The 18,598-nt window shown below is 32.7% G+C and overlaps 1 pseudogene; it reads right to left on the bottom strand.

The window, feature by feature from the left end:
- Positions 1-324: 324 nt before the first annotated feature.
- On the bottom strand, positions 325-7,219 carry LOC120151426 (annotated as a pseudogene).
- Positions 7,220-18,598: the final 11,379 nt, after the last annotated feature.

The raw sequence follows: 18,598 nt of genomic DNA, 5'->3' as shown, positions 1-18,598 counted from the left end.
TTGCTGAGCAAAAACTGTTCAAGTAGCATAAGACTAGATTGAGAATATATATATATATTGAAATGAGAGAGAACTTATATTTATGAAATGGAGTAAAAGTACATGCCTAGTTAAAAAACTTGTCTAGTCCTATTTGAAAGAAAAAGAGTGCAATATATCGATACTCAAAACGGGATTATAAAACACAAGTCTGTACTCGAAACTAGATTGAGAATATTCTGCAATCACATATATGACAAAGATCAAACCAATTACATACTAAAATCATATGCAACATGCTACAATTATCATACTATATAACACCAGCTTACACAAATAACAACACTATTTTACATCTCCAATCCACAATACAATTGCCTTCTTTCCCTGTACAAGAAAAAAAATGTCAAGTCATATTGAAGATACCAATGAAACTTCATTTGATTATTAATACATATAATATATAAAACGGAAGGAGAAAATCTAAGCAAATGGAACGAAAACGTCAGAGATTTAGGAAAAAAGTTGCAGCGGCTATGAATCATGTTTAATTTGGATCTAAACATGCAAAATGTATAGTTCTGAATTAATATAAAAGGATTCAGCATTTCTATATATAAGCAAGTCTATGAAATCACCAGTCCATCCGGAAGCATCATCAGTTTTCGGAGGGTTGTAACGAACCTCAGCCCATCCGGAAGCATCATCAGTCCTTTGCACCATCCAATCCGCAATTGTCGAAGACACGACATGGCTCCTTCCTCAATCTTCCACTCCACCAAATGATCGAGATGGATAAGGCTTAGGGACTCGAGTTTAGGAAAACATTGTGCAGAGCAAAACATCTCCTTTCCGGTGAAAGCTTCCTCATGCAATTCCAAAACCCTCAAGTTAGGCAGCTTCTCTAGTATTGCCATTGGATCTTCCCCAATCTTGCACATTCTTAACTTTATGTAAGCGAGTTCTAAAGACAAGTAGTCGTACTGTAGTAACTCACTTACCTCCACATCTAAACTCAACTTACAGATACAAACACAGCTGGAAAGGAGGTGATTCAAATGTCTTGGATCTATCCTTCCTTCATCATTGAAAATGGACAAGGAATGAAGATATTTACTCTGGATGATGGGTGCATTCTTGTGCAGGTCATCCGCATTAAAATCTTCGATCTCGAACGCCCCACGAATCTCCAGCTCTCTAAGATTTGTCATGTTGCTGAGATCCTTTAGGTAACAATTCTTAGTGTTGAAGTTCACGAGTGTTTGGAGGTTTCTCAAAGTACCCAACTTCAACTTTCTTATAACTTTAAATTCCTAAGGGAGATATAGATGTCTTAGTTGCTCCATCCTCCATATCACGTTAGGTACAAGAATTAATTCAGTTCTTAAATCCAAGGTTTTCAAGCACCTCAAGTTGCCCAGAGATGACGGTAAACAAAAGTAGAGAATACCCCTTAGACTCAAAAATCTTAAATGGACGAGATTACCTATATCACTTGATAACTTGCATCCTCCCAAGTAAGAAGCATCTTTCCCTTCATAGGTAAAGACTCTCAGCAATTTGAAATTGTTGAACATGTATGTGAAAAGTTCATTTAGTTCAGGACGCACCACAAAGAGAAACAAGAATATTGCAATTGAAATATAGAGACATCCATTTTCAGTTCCGTCTTCCTGTTTTTCCAAGTAATCAAGCATTTTCCGGTTCACCGGTTTTCTAAATACCTTCATCTGTTTATAAAACTCGAAACTCGAAGAATACTCACCGAACAACACAAGCAACCGAAGATTTGGACTTTTAATGCGCTGTATCCACAAAACATCGGTTGCAGAAACTCTATGGATCCTTCGTGCTGTGGAAATGGAACATGCATTTGACTGATCAACAGCGCAGAGAAAATTTTCTTGTGTTGCTTTTGACAAGCAAAGATTTCTCATGAGATCGTGCATTTGAACTGTTTTGATCTTTAAGGTTGCGACATCACTTTCTCGTACTTGGACCATGCACCTTTCTACAAGCTCGAGTAAGTAACGTTCTGCCAAATCTTCTGTTATGCTCCCTTCTTTTCCATCTTCTTCCTTTGATAAAACGATACCTTCAGCAACCCATAGTTGAATCAGTCTATAGACTTGTATCTCAAAATCTTCCGGGAAATTGCTCAAGTACAAAAAGCATGGCCTTAAGTAGTATGGCAAATCATCATAGCTTAATGCCAGCACTTATTCCACTCCATGGCCTTTGCCTCTCTTCAAGTAGGGTATCACATTTTCAGCCACCTTTTCCCATTCATTTACTGAATCTTGTCACCAAAATTCCTCCCAGCACAACAATGGCTAATGGCAACCCTGCACAACATTCAACCATTTTTTCGCCTAGCGCTTTCATTTTCCCTTCATTTTTACTGCCTGAAAATTTTAAAATAAAAAAAATACTAAAAAATTATTTGCACTTGTATTAATCAATTTTACACTAGAACTATACTCTCTCCTATTTTAAAATAAAAAATACTAATAAATATTTTATGTTATTTGATAATATATTATTTATTATAAGGGTAAATTACACTATAACTATACTCTCTCTCCTATTTTACTCACTGTTCTTTCAATTTTTCGAATTTGCTCACTGAAATTTGGAAGTGCTCATGTTTTGATCACTCTAAATTATTTTATTATTTTTTGTATGACGTGACATTTTTATTTTTATTTATTATAAAATAAAAATAGAAATAAAAATAAAAATAGAAGGTCTGTCGTAGATGGTGGTAGTTCGATCACAACTTTCATGGGTCTTGTTCGTCTCGACACCCTGAGTCCGAATCCGACCTCCATTTTGTCGAAACTTGCTCTGAAGTTCATGAATTGGAGATAAAAAATGAGGAAGTCAAAACATTTCAGTCAATATTCATGGGTTTTATGACATGTTTTGGTGAAACAACCACCATATTCGGGCTCAGGGGGTCGAGACGAACAAGACCAATGAAATTTGGGACCGAACGACCACCAACTACGGCAGTCGATGATGGCCGACATTGGCGTCCAACCATCTTCTATTTTTATTTTATATTTTCAATTATTTTAAACTAAATAATAAAAAAATCCAGAGTGATTAAAACAGGAGTAATTCGAAAGTTTAGTGAGTAAATTAGAAAATTGAAAGTACAATGAATAAAATAGGAAAGAGAATAGAGTTCAGTGAGGAATGGTGTATTTTACCCTTATTATAATTATCTAATACAATAAATAAAATTATTTATTATATAAAATATAATTACATTATTTTTGAAATATTAAAATAAAACTAAAAATATATATCATTTCCTAAAGGCTTAATCGAATAATAAGTGCCCAAATTATATATTTTTTCGCTTTAGATGTCTAAAGGTTTTTTTTGTCAAAATAAGTGTCTAACGTTTGTTTCGTTACAATTTTAAGATCAATTTCTTCATAACCATTAAAAACTTTCGTTAACTACTCAAAACATGATGTGTTGTGTTTATACTTTTTTGAATTTTTATTTAAAACTTAAAAATTAAAAAAAACTAAATTTTCTCTAAAATCTAAAAAACCCCCTAAAATCTCTAATCCCAAAGTATTAACTCCATCGTCGACAGTCCTTGTTGCCGTTATTATTGTTAGTCGCCTATCGAACCATCATCAAACTCTCATTTTCGGCCATCCTCTTGACATTGCCTCAATACCTTGAATCCTTAAATCTTCATAAATCCTAAATCTTTAGATCCCAAATACCTTAATCTTTTCTCCCTTCAATTGCCCTTCTCCTTCCTTCGAAAATTTGGCACCAACGACAGTAAGGGGAAATGAGTTGTTAGAGGAGAAAGGGATTAGGGATTTGTGATTTGGGTATTGGAAATTTAAGTAATTATAGTTTGTGGAGATTTAAGGATTTAGGGGATTAGGGCAATGACAAGTGGAATGAACTGTAGTGGAGATTCGATGAGGAGTGGGTACGTGGTTTGTGACAATGGTAGACGATGGTAGCATTAATACATTAGGATTTGTGATTTTAGGTCTTTTTTACATTTTAGAGAAATTCGATTTTTAAAAAAATTATATTTGTTAAAATAAAAATTTATAAAGGCACCACGTGTCATATTTTGGGTGATTGACAACTGTTTTCAATGGTCATAACCTTTTATATGATAACAGAGAAAACTATAAATAATTATTTTTTAAAAAAATTAAATACTTAAAATGACAAGAAATATACTTATATGAATACGAATGAGTCTACCATGCTTGATGAGCATCGCCGAGCACCTCTAACGATGAACATTATTAATCTAATTTATAAAAAATTAAAATTCTAAAAGACTCAAAGTATAATTATAAATTAGTTAAAAATCTAAAGGTAAATTATTTAAAATAAAATATTAATTATATTATTTTTCATAATTTTTTTGGGTAAATTATACTACTAACCTCCTAACTATTGCCCTTTTTATTTTGATCACCATTTTTGAAATTTTGTCTATCAGGTCATCCAACTATTTAAATGTATTCAATCATGCCACTTGCCGTTAACATTTAACAGAAGTGCTTACGTGAAAGTTAATAAAATTGGTACAATTACAGATTTGATACTCAATTTTTATAAATTCTATCAATTCTTTCATAATTTTAATTCAATTTAATAAATTTAATATCCAATTAGGTGGTGACACGTAACACTACCAGATTGGATAATATTTTATTAATTTTAATTATTTAATTTATTGTCTTCTCCTTATTTGATAAGAAAAATACATGTAATATAATCTACTTCTAAGGGGATCAAACCAATGACTTGTAAAACACCAATGTATGCCTGAACCACTAGGCTAAGCCCTCACTCGGTAATTGTTTACAAAATTTTATATATAAGTTGGCATAATTAATGACAGAGAAAAATTAGCATACTTGTAAAGGGATTCAAACCCAATATTTGATTAAAATTTACAATATTATATATATAATCATTAAATTGAGTTTTTTTTAAATAAAAAATAAAATTTAGTTGTTTAGATTTTAAACTATATTTATTCTGTATATATAATCATTAAATAAACGTTTTCAATGTAGTTAATAAATTTAATTTTAATTAATGATCAAATATAAAGAAATTATATATATAAAGATTATTAATTATGTTTTAAAAATTAAAATTATTCTTTAATTATATAAAAATAAATATAGTTTAGAATCTGAATTTGGTGAAATTGATTTTTAAATTTTAAATTCATTTTAAAAATATCAAAATTTATATTTATACATATTGAATTTTATTTTAAAATATTAAATTTATTATTATTTTAAATATTATATTAATTATATTTTAAAATGTATATATTTATAAATCACTAACTAAATTTGTTTAAATAATTTTGGTGCTTATATATTCCCCCAAAAAAATTAAGGTTTGATTCATTTTTTTTCGTTATAATACAAGGTAAATATAATATGTTGTAAGACATGAGCATATTATATTTTACTGTGTTTTGGTTATCAAATAAGGTGATAACATGTGTCACCAGTTGATTGGACACAAAAAAGTAAATTAAATAATTACAGTTAATAAAATATCCTCCAATCTGGTAGTGACACGTGTCACCACCTAATTGGAGATTAAATTTTTAAATTGAATTAAAATTATGACCAAATTGATCGAATTTATAAATATTGAGGATCAAATATATAATTATACCAATTTTGTTAACTACAATGTCAACACTTCCGTTAAATGTTAACGACAAGTGGCTTGACTGAATGCATTTAAATAGTTAGATGACCTGAATGAAAAAATTTCAAAAATGGTGGTCAAAATGAAAAGGGACAATAGTTAGGTGGTCATTGATATAATTTACCCAAAAAAAAGATTATGGAAAATAATTTAATTAATATTTTATTTTAAATTTTTTTATTTTTAAATTTTTAACTAATTTATAATTATACATTGAGTCATTTAGAATTTTATTTTTTTATAAATTAAATTAATGGTGCTCATTATTTGTGGTGCTAAGCCATGCTCGTCGAATGTAATAAAATTTATCTATAAATAGTATTCCCTAAATAGCAACTAGTCAATACTTTTAAACTACTCTCCTAAATAATTTAATTAAAAAATAAAACTTTAATCTAATGTGCCAGAGGTTCATGTGCTATTCAAGTAGTGTAGAATAGTTAAAAGAAAATAAGTTGAATAAACAAGTTACCGATAGAAGGTTGAGCAAATGCAATCTTTTGAAACAATTCCCAACTTTGCTCCTTGTTTAGGCATTGCAAGTCATGCAAGTAACCTCTGCTATCTGCATGTGAAACTACCTCTCTATTCCGAGACGTGATCAGTATCTTGCTTCTTGTCTCCTTTTCTGGAAACGCAGGCTTTATGCTATCCCATGCTTCATTGCTCCAAATGTCATCAAGTACCATTAAACATTTCTTCTCCTTCAGGAACTTAAACAACTTCTCTGATATCTCTTCTTCTCTGGTTTTCCATTCAACTTCAAAGGGAATGTTCAGACCAGACAAAATGTCTAGCCAAACTCTTCTTTTCTGGCAGTGCTCAGAAACAAAAACCCAAACCAAATGATCAAAATGACCTTTAACTTGGCTCTGATGGTATATCTTTTTGGCAAGAGTGGTCTTCCCCAGACCACCCATTCCACATATGGAAACAACCCTGGATGCACTTTCGTCGTCGTCGACGATAACCGGGACCAAATTCTCTACATCGGTGTCTAATCCGATGATCTTATCATCGATGACATGAGGATAAGGCCGCCTCGATTCACGTCTTTTGGCTGAAGTACTCGGCCCTTCTTCCTCCCTTAATTCCTTTATGCCATATGCCTGCAATCGTCGGACCAAGTCAGTGATTCTTGTAAATATCTTCTCTATCTCTGATCTCGCTTTGTGAAGCATCCTTCCCTCTTTCAAGATGCAGGCGGATCTTTTGATACAATTTGAAAGACCGCCTCTCCTCCTGGACCCGATCCTGAGAGCGAAGTCCACGATGACATCTTCGGCACATAGGCAAGCTCCCTGATTTCGGCAACCCAAAGGCGTATCCTCCTGTCCTTGGACTGTTTTGCATCGGCCTCGATTAAGGAGCTTTGCATCCATTTGAGCTCCGTTTGTAGACGATCAACTTGTTCCTTCACGCCCCATAGGTAGATTGCTTCTTGAGCCAATAGATTGCCAATTGTATTAACTGCAGAGGACACAGCAGACCAAGCCATGACACTCAAGTTTTTTTCTATTTTATTTTATATGATGAACAATAAGCTAAAATGAAACCAACAATGAATTCAAATGATTGTTTACGTTCTAAAGTATTTTATAGAGGATCAATGTGAACATTTAAAAGTTTAGAAGATGTTGAAGTTTAAAATTTTCCAAAAAAAATTATTAATAAAAATGTAAAAAGAAATATTCGTTCCCCTCGGCCATCTCTAGGTATAGCGGCAACTAAAATTGACAAGTTTGTACCATTTATTTTCTTTTATTTTTTTGGTTATCCTCTCGATTCCAAAGTTTTTCATTGACTAATCCGGATCGGTCGCGTCGCATTCCTAGTTTTAGTGGGGAGTCTCCCAACATAAATTTTCTACATATACAAAGACTGAAACTATATCAAGATGTTTACCTCTTGAATCAACCTTGTTAGTTTTTTTTTTCATGATATGAAATGAGGTATTTAAACTTTATAAAAGAAAAAACCCACCCTCAAGTCTTCTTATTATTATTAGTTACTATTTTCTAAGTCAATGTCTCTTGTATTAATTCATAAGAGAAAACAAAAGAAAGCATCAGTTACACAAAAAAACATCGTCATAATGTTCAAACTATAAAAACAATATATATATATAATAAAAGTTGTATTAGGTAGGTGGGGTAGATGGACTGTGACATGATATGTAAGATATTATTACAAACAAAATATGATACAAACTATAGTTCCAGATGTTTTATAGGGGAATATAACAATACAGATGGGAATATGATATAAACTATAGTTCCGGAGGTTTTTTTCTTTTTTTATGGGTCATCAAAGACGACACATAATTTTAGGTTGATGGATGACCATTTAAAATTTTAAAAGATGACAAGTTTTAAAATTTTAGAAAATAAAAAAAAATTATTAATAAAAATATAAAAAGAAATATTCACTCCCCTCGATCATATCTAGGTATAGCGACAACCAAAATTGACAAGTTTGCACAATTTATTTTCTTTTTATTTTTTTGGTTATTCTCTCGATTTCAAATATTCTCATTGATTAATTCGGATCAGCCTGCGTAGCACACCTGATTTTGGTGGGTGAATTGATTTCAAAACTTCTCCTTTATAATCTGGATCAGCTCGCGTCGCATACCTGGTTTTGATGGGTGGGTCTCCCAACAGAGATTTTCTACATACATAAGGATATAAATTTGAAACATTGCGTAAACAATATTAAATTATTTATTACTTGAACCAACCCTTGTTTGTTTTTTCATCATATGAAATGAGGTATTTAAACTTTATAAAAGAAAAAACACGTCTGTCTTTTTATTATTATTATTTACTATTTTCTAAGTCAATGTCTTTTATTAATACATAAGAGAAAACAAAAGAAAGCATAAGTTACACAACATAGACATCGTCATAATGTTCAAACTATAAAAACAATATGTATATATATTCTTCCAAAGTTTTAACTACAGAAGAATTTTCTTAAAGCTCTAAGACGCAAAGATGTATGATATGATCTCTGATAAACCCACGTGATCTATCAAAGCTAGATCTATTGTCAGTCGACAGTATCTACTGAACTTGTCAATCTACAAATAGCAATAAAGATCCTACGTCTAACATCAACATTACAGATCATTATAAAATCGTTCAATTAAGACTGATAGAAGGTATGGACTCTCCCTCATCATTGTTCCCTCTTCTACCATCCTACGAAGATAAAAGACTTTAGGAGTCTCACTTTAGCTTTTCAGTGAGAAACTATTCCACAAGCTCCTTGTAACCCCCTCAGACCGATGCGGGTGGCCCTATCCGATCCGGGGTGTCATATTAGGGCAACTGGAGTGACCCATTGTAAAAATTTCAGAAAAATTAACATTTTGATTAACACATGTAAAATCATAAAATGATTTAAAAATACAAAAGTAAAATTCGTCAATATTCAGAAATAAAAATAGTTTTCTAGACTCAGATATAAAAAAAATACGACCTGCATGCCCCTTAGTCACATGTACCATACTCTGCAAGTGACGCCGGAAGAACTCCCTTACTGATGTCGATAGATGCACTGGTACGATTCTTTTACCTGAAAAGGTGAGTAACAGAGTGAGCTTTGGGAAGCTCAGTAATCACGTTTTCAGGAGGTCGAATAGGATGTCTAGTGTGTTCCAATCAAAACCAGTGAAAAGATATAAATCTTTTAAAACCATAGTGGAACCCTCTAACCAAACTCCATTATGCAGTTCCCTAGAACTGCGTCCGTAGGGCTTACCCTAAGCACACATCAAAAGGGAGCCAACCTAAGATATGTCTTGGGCCTATGAGCCTACCTAAGGGTATCCTTAGGTCCGTAAGGTCTTACCAGCTGGATCAGGGTTATGCCTCTATACTCCAAAATCCTATCCATATAAAAAAATCCAGTAGAAAGCAGTTTTAACCAAAATTCGTAATATTTGGATGGTGATCCAGTAAATCTTATAAGTGTAACCATGAAGTAAATCATATAAATGCCCTCCACTCGTACGCCATAAGTAGTCCCATGATTAACTTAAGGGGAATGTATTGGGGCTTGAGAGCCTACCCAAGGGTCACCTTAAGTCCGTAAGGATTTACCAGCTAGATCAGAGTTGTACCTCCATACTCAAGTCTACCCAAATAATGTCCCAATAGAATAATTCAAGCATGTTGCGTTCTGTGAGTACTATAAAATTATACGCAAATAATGTGCAAGTATACACAATCTCTCAAGTAATAAAGTGATGAGTGAGTATCGTCTCCATAGGGATTGGAAGGATATTGAGTAAAGTTTATGCACTATTCTAAAGTAATTAAGTATAACTAATGGTTTTCACAAATGATTATGCTGAGGCAAATGAAATGTGTATAAGTAATAAAAGGAAATGTCATGGCAAAGGAAAATGGTAAAATAGAAAATAAATGAAATAACTTGATAATCCTCACACGGGAAACTACTTCGGGAATGAGTGATGGGGAATGATTTAAGGATGCTAAACTTATCTCTCAAGTAGATTTAATCTATCTAAACTTCACTTGCTCGACAGGGTTTGCCGAAAGTGTTCCCGCTATCTCTAGTCAAAGGAACCTAACAGAATAGAATGCCATGACATTTGCTTTCACTCTACGATGTGGCAGCCTACACTATTGATAAAAATACCCTTTTTAGTCGTTGAAATCCTATCCTAGTCTCTCTCGAGTACTAAAGGATTAGGATATAGTATTCCTAGGTCGATTCAAAGCCCTTTGAAAACACTATAACCCATTGCTTATGAGGATCTTGTCTTGTGTTTCTCTTGAATACTACAAGTATTTTTAGCTTAGGTTTCTCTCGAACACCTAACCTTCATCTAAGAAATAGACACTCTCATGCCTCTTACAAGCCTAGATGATGAAGCATTCATAAGCAAAGCAAGCAAATACCCAAGATAAACATAAATCTACCATTAAAATAAAGCTTAAACAACCATTAAAACAATCCACCAAATAAGGTTAGTTCACGGTGGAGTTCGAATATTCCATGAAATAAAACATGAAAATCATTCGTTCCAAACAACCTAAATAAAAAAATGAAAGAAAACAGCAAAGGGATGGAGGAAAAAGCCTTCGAAGCGCGCAATCAGAGCTCCCCTCGGCCACCACGAACCGCCTTAGCTCGCTAGCTTCTCTCGGACTCCTAGCTCACCACTCCCTCGAGCTTCACCAATGGAGGAACACCAAGAAAAATAGAGTAAGAAAAATGGTGGAGAAGATGATAATTTTATATGTTTGTAACCTCTTTTTCTTCCACTCACACTCTCTCTTGTGAGGTGTAATATATAATAATAATATCTAGGGGTAATGATGAGGTTGTTGGGTGAAAAATGCCCCTCATACCCCTAGAATCACACCTTGTGCGTGAACCTTATCCTCTAGGTGGCAGTGGTCCCCTAGCAAGCGGTTAAAGTTATCATTTCACGTGCAGAGCCAACTATCCTCGTACAGCTGTATCTTTTTGTCGTTTTCTACGCCAGAAATACCAAGGCATTCAATCTGCTTCAGCAATGTGTCATGCCACGACATTCCTTCCCAGCTCACCTATTTTTCTTGATATTTCCTACGTGTCATTAAAAACCATACCTTCCTCCTTATATAGCACCTTAATAAAATAAAATAACATAACCACCAAAAATGCAATTATATGCAGCTACATACATCTAAAATGACCTATATGTACCCTTAAACAAACAATAACTTAAGTCAAAATGACCTTAAAAATAGTCTTTTTACGGAGTTATCACACCCCCAAACTTAAGCTATTGCTTGTCCTCAAGCAATGAATAACAATTAACATAATCAAAATGTCATGATAATTTTCATCAATAGGACAACATGACATTGAATTTCAACCCTTAGAAAAATTGGCTTCAATATGCTATACATATCAAGAATTCAAGTATTTTTCCCTAGGTCAAGATTCTTTATGGTGTTGTGTGTGCGTGATTATATCTAATTTATACTTAACGAATTTAGGCAATTTCTATTTGAGTACCCTAGTTTCGCTGCGACATTAACTCATTCATTAAGCACATTTATACTCCCTTTTCACTTACTACACATTTTTTTCACTTTTTTTACGCTGCTATGAAAGGAGTCAGCTCATCACACCTACCATCCCACACTCTAGGTGAAAGGGAGCATACCTTCCACCCCCAAGCTAGTCAGGTAGAGTCATCCCGTGACTACTTTCATTCACTCGTATGTGCGTGACTTTCATTTATTAAAGAGAGTTCCAGGCAATGCCACAGCAAAGATGAGTGTCCCTCTACAGCTATACCGAAGCATTATTCATGATTAAGAAAAATTCAGACGTAAGGGAGTTCTTAAACATTGATTTATCATTTAAGCATAATACCAAATTTTAATGCCAAGGCTAACCATAGTTCTTTCATAAAAACTTCCTAAGTTCCTTATGTATAGAGAACATACAAATTGTGTAAGAATAATTCACAAAGCATCAAACCCTAGAGTCAGTTATATCATTCTCAACATTCATTTACATTCAATTTCTATCATAAAAAGTTCATCATCATCGGGTATCATCAAAACATTTCATCTAATTGTCCTACCATTTACTGATACCATGGCATAATGTTATGCTAATACTATCATGCACATGTTCTACAAAGAACACTATCTCCCCCAAACTTGAGAGAAGCATTGTTCTCAATGCTGAATAAAAACTAAGTTAAAACTAGACTACATGTTATGCGATACAATTAAATGACTAAGAAGTTGTTGGATACCTCTATATGCATATACCATTTTTTGTATTCGTCATATTGGTAAGAATAATATCGATCAGTTTCATAACACCCACATTCATAGCAAAATAGTAAGCATAGTTAAGCTTTATTTTTAACATGTGTGTATTTAATTTATGTGTTTTTTAATTGATGTTTATCACAATATATATATATCATGAAATAGGATACAAAACTACACAAACCAAAATTTGATAACAGATTAAATAATTTGAAGGTATTTTATGATGATCAACATGTTTGCAAGTGGGCTTCAAAAATCATGTAGGAAAAATAGTCGTAAGCATACAATGGGTATCGATGATACAGTCACATGACAACAAACCTTGCCGAGGTCATTAATTTAGTACTAAAAGGCACACGTCATCCCCCAATAGTGAGTGTGATGAAAGAGGCGTACTTTATGTTGGCTAAAGTTTGGTCTGATAAAAGGAAGGAGATTGAGTCACACATAAATATAGGCAAAACTTGGGTTCTTATAGTGGTGAAAGAAATTGAAACAAATGAGCGATTGACAACCTCAATGCTTTTTTATAATTTCGATTATGGTCGCTTTCAGGGATGGAGATATCATGTACTCATGCAATCGATGCATGCATATATTCTGGTATAAGCGCATACATTTATGTTGATGAGTGCCTTTATCTACAGATGATATTAAATGTCTACAATTATACATTTGGACATATCCCAAATGAAACATATTGATCAAAAAAAGATCATGACGAATGACTTCCTGACTTCCAAATCCAATGCTTCGTAAAAGTCTAAAGGGTTAACTTGAGTCCAATCATATTTATACCAATACGAATTTCCATAGTAGAGAGAAAGGTCAACTAAAGAGATGCATATTATGTAGGGGTGAAGGTTATTTAAAAAAATGTCCAAATCTACCATGATATAGGTCTCATCAGTAATTATATTTGTATTTGTATTTGAACGAATATTTGAATTTCTATTTTTATTTCAATTTGAATGAATGAAGAATGAATGTTTGGTTTTTCCTATTTACTTTTTGAATGAGTGTGATGGATTTCCATATTTTATTTAAATGAATGTTTGCCTATTTATTTTTTGAATGAGTGTGATTAATTTCCATATTTTATTTGAATGAGTTTGATAAATTAAATGAAATTAAACCATCATTTGAATAGGTAAATAACATTTTATTTAATATTAATTTTATACAAAATAATGAATAGTTTATAATTCTTGTCGGTGCTAAAGTGATATGGAATAATAATGTTGAGGTGACTATTGATTGTGTTGTGGCCGTTGTGATTGCATAAGTGTTGAAAACATTTTGATGTTTCAATATAACAAACTAAGAATAAATGAATTTTAAGATTTTACAAATGATTTTCTAAGAATATTCGATACAATTATTCAAATATCAAATTATTACTCCAAGTCTTTCAAAGATCAATTTCAATCCTTATTAATGTGTAAAATTTTGTTTTATACTTAAAATATTTTTGAAACAATTTTCACAAAGTATTTCGAACAAAAAAAGAGCCTAAAAATCAATTTTTCAAGTAAGTATACCGATGCATGAATCAATGCACTCTTGTTTTAATTGAACATCGAATGGCTTTTGTGTACCGATGCACATATCATGCATCGATGCACTCCATATATTATTAAAACATCGAATTGATTTTATGCACCGATGCACAAGCTATGCATCGATGCACCCAGGCTATTTTAAAACATTGAATGTGTTTTATGCATCGATGCACCCTCAATGTACCGATGCACTAAGCCTTCCAACGGACGAAATATTTGAATTTTACACATAGTGTACCGATGCACTAGCCCTATGCATCGATGCATCATACGCTCCTACCTGTTTTATTAATTGTTTTCACACCAATAACAACTGCATTAACTCCACTAATGATCCCCAACATTCAGAATCAATTGAAGGAGTATTTAAACAAGCTTAGAAGCCATTGATCAACAACAAGAAGCAACAATCAACAAGAATCAAGAGAGAATCAAAGAGAAAGCATCAAATCTCAAGTTTGAGCATTTTCAAGCCTATTTCATTCAATATTCATTTTTTCTTTCAAGAACATTTATTATGCTCAATTGTATTATTCTTGAGTGTTATTTCTTTGTTCTATAATTGTGCAAACATCTTGCCTTGTGAGGATTTTCTTGTAAGTTTGCAAAATTTGTATTGTTCTCTTTGGGAGAGAGTGTTCTCAAGAATTTTGGGTATAATTCTTAAGGGATTTGTAAGGTTAGTATTTTTCCTCAAAAGAAAGAAAAATTAGTGAATTTGTGGAAAATCCTTAGTGTGGATAGCTAAGGTAGTGGACGTAGACTTTGGTTGAGAAAGTTGAACCACTCTAAATCACTGTACAAATGTTTTCAATTTTTTGCAAAAGCTTCCACCAAAATTTTAATTGCCAATTCACCCCTCTCTTAGCCATATTCGTCGATCGATTAACTCAACAATTGCTATCAGAGCCTCACTCATTTGAAGGTTTAATCACCTCTTGAGTCGATTCATGAAGGGTTACATCGGTATTCAAGTCATCAATGGTCGGTGCTTCAAACTCCGACTTCATTCTCGATTCAATTCCCGTCAACAAGCCTCCTTTCTTTAATGGAGCTAACTATGCTTATTGGAAGAATAGAATGATGTATTTCATTCAAGCAATTGACATGGGAGCATGGAATGTCATATAAGATGGATACATCAAACCCTTCACTCACCCAAGATTATGGAGTGAATGAGAGACAAGAATGTTCCAGCTAAACTCCAAAGCTATCCATATTATCTTTTGTGCTCTTGGATCGGATGAATACGGGAGAGTTTAATCTTATACAACTGCCAAGAAGATATGGGACAAACTACAAGTCACTCATAAAGGCACAAACGAGGTAAAAGAATCTAAAATTAGTCTTCTAACTCATAGATATGAAAATTTCAAGATGAAACCAGATGAAGATATCAAAGTTATGACAGATAGATTCTCCATGATTGTCAATAATCTCAAATCATATGGAGAAATTATTTCAAATGACAAGCTTGTAAGGAAGTTAGTTTACTATCTTCCAAAAGCTTGGCAATCAAAGAAGATGACAATCATCGAGGCTAAGAACTTAAAATCTTTGACCCTCGATGAGCTTATTGGCTCTCTCCTCATACATGAAATGATGCTTAAAGAAGAGGAAGACCTTGAGAAAAGAGATGAGCCAAAGAATGAGACAGAGAAGAAGAAGAACGTGGGAGTTGCTCTCAAATCAATAAAAGATGAGAGTGATTCGAATGAAGATGATGATGACGAGAAAATGACATTGTTTGCCAAATGGTTCAGAAAAATGATGAGGCCAAATCGAGAAAGAAAATTCAAACGAAATGAAGGCTTCAAGAATGAACCAAAAGAGAATGACTCAATCATTTGCTATGAATGCAAAAAATTAGGGCATGTCAAATATGATTGCCCACAATTGAAGAGAAAGGGTCAATCAAAGAATAAGCACAAGGCTCACGTGGCTACATGGAGCGATGAAGAAGGTTCCAATTGAGAGGAACAAGAAGTAGCAAACTTGTGCTTAATGGCATTCGGGGAAGATTCTAAGGTAACCTCTAACTCATTCGATTCAGATGAATTATCTTATGATGAGTTATTATAGGATTATAATGGGTTGGCTTCGGATTATGAGAAATTGTTTTTAAAATATAAAAATGATATTTTGAAATTGAAAAATGAAAATAATCTCATATCCAAGACCAACAACGACCTTGAAAGTAAAATAAAAAAATTGCAAATCAAACTAGAAGAGTTTGAAAAAAAAAAATCTAATTTGCATAATTTACTTTCAAAGGTCAATGATGATCATCAAAAGAAAATTGATGATCTTAAAGCTTCTTTTGATAAAGTTGGAACAAAACGTTTTGAAAATGGAAATTCCAACTTTGTTAGAAAAAGTTTTAAAAACTACAATCATAGAGGTCCCCGAAGAACCTCTATTGAAAAAATCGTTAGAAGTATATGGGTTCCTAAAGAATTCATTACTACTAAAGATAAGGATATCCTACACAAATGGATACCTAAGGGGACTAGGATTTTGGAAACTAATGAATATGGACCCAAAAGAATTTGGGTACCAAAAATAAAAAATTAAACTATGTTTGTAGGAAAAGGAGCATTGCTACAAGGCACGGGAAATAAATTCAAACTCATGGTACCTTGATAGTTGATGCTCAAGACACATGACTGGAGACAAAAGCCGGTTCATAGAGCTCAATGCCAAAAATGGAGGAGAAGTGACTTTTGGTGACAACTCAAAAGGTCACATTGAAGGTATAGACACTATAGGTAATACCTCTTCCATACAAATTAAGAATGTTTTATATGTGAATGGATTAAAGCATAATCTATTGAGTATTAGTCAATTATGCGATAAGGGATTCAATGTCATGTTTGATATTAATGGTTGTAAAGTCATTGACATTGCATCTAATCGGATTATACTTATTGGTCATAAAATAGGAAACATTTACATGGTGCATTTAGATTCTATAGATTTGACTAATTTATGTCTAGTTGCTAAGGATGAGCATGATAGTTGGTTATGACATATGAGACTAGGACATGCTAGTATGAGCGTTTTGCAACAGTTAATTCAAGGAGATTTAGTTCGAGGGTTGCCTAAATTAAAATTCGATAATGATAAAATCTGTGATGCTTGTGCTAAAGGAAAACAAAAATGAATTTCTTTTAAATCCATTAATGACGTATCCACTAGTAGAGTATTACAATTGATCCATTGAGATCTTTTTGGGCCATCTAGAACTACTAGCTTGGGTGGAAAACAATATGCATTTGTATTGGTAGATGACTATTATAGATATTCTTGGGTTCTGTTCTTAAGTACTAAAGATGAAGCATTAGAAAAATTCATCACGTTTTTAAAAGTAATCCAAAACGAAAAAGGTTACTCTATAACTAGTGTTACGAGTGATCATGGAACTGAATTTTAAAATATTGGATTTACTGAATTTTGTAATTCTAAAGGTATTAGTCATAATTTTTCAGCACTTAGAACCCCTCAACAAAATGGAATTGTTGAGAGGAAAAATCGAACTTTAGAAGAAATGGCTAGAACTATGCTTTGTGAAAACAATTTGTCAAAATATTTTTGGGCGAAAGCCACAAATACCGCTTGTTATGTTATTAACCGAGTAATGATTAGGCCTATTTTGAAGAAAACTCCATATGAACTTTTTAAAATTAAAAAGCCTAACATTAGCTATTTTCATCCTTTTGGATGTAAATGTTTTGTTTTAAACAACAGTAAAGAAAATCTTGGCAAATTTGATGCTAAAAGTGATGAAGGAATTTTTTTGGGTTATTCTTTAAATTCTAAAGCTTATCTAGTATTTAATAAAAGAACTTTAGTTGTAGAAGAGTCTATACATGTTATTTTCTATGATAATCCTCTTCCGAGGAAGGATTCTTGTTTGAATGATGATGTAGGTATTATAAATACAAATGACGTTGGAGAACCATCATCAAAGGAAGAAACGAAAGATGAGGAAACTCATGATCCTCTCGAGAATCCAACCATTGAAGAAAGGGAAGTATCTTACCCAAGAGAGTACAACTATGTCAAGGATGGTGAAATAATAGGTGATCCATCCAAATGGGTTACACCTCGATCTTCTCTTAGAAATATTTGTAATTATATTGCATTTATCTCATGCATATAGCCTAAGAATATTAAAGAAGCATTAAATGATGAACATTGGATTTTGGCTATGCAAGAAGAGTTAAATGAATTTGAGAGAAGTAAAGTTTGAACATTAGTTGAAAGGCTTAGTAATAAATCTATTGTAGGTACTAGATGGGTATTTAGGAATAAGCTTGATAAAAGTGGTAATATAGTGAGAAACAAGGCTAGACTTGTTGCTCAAGGCTATACTCAAGAAGAAGACATAGACTATGATGAAACATATGCTCCCGTAGCTAAGATGGAAGCAATTAGAATGTTATTAGCATTTGCATGCTTCAATGAATTTAAATTATATCAAATGGATGTTAAAAGTGTATT

Source organism: Hibiscus syriacus, unplaced genomic scaffold (genome assembly GCF_006381635.1).
Source record: "Hibiscus syriacus cultivar Baekdansim isolate YM2019G1 unplaced genomic scaffold, ASM638163v2 tig00111057_pilon, whole genome shotgun sequence".
NCBI classification, from domain to species: Eukaryota; Viridiplantae; Streptophyta; class Magnoliopsida; order Malvales; family Malvaceae; genus Hibiscus; species Hibiscus syriacus.
Note: the sequence above shows the minus strand (reverse complement) of the source record. Positions and strands in the feature narration are given on the sequence as shown.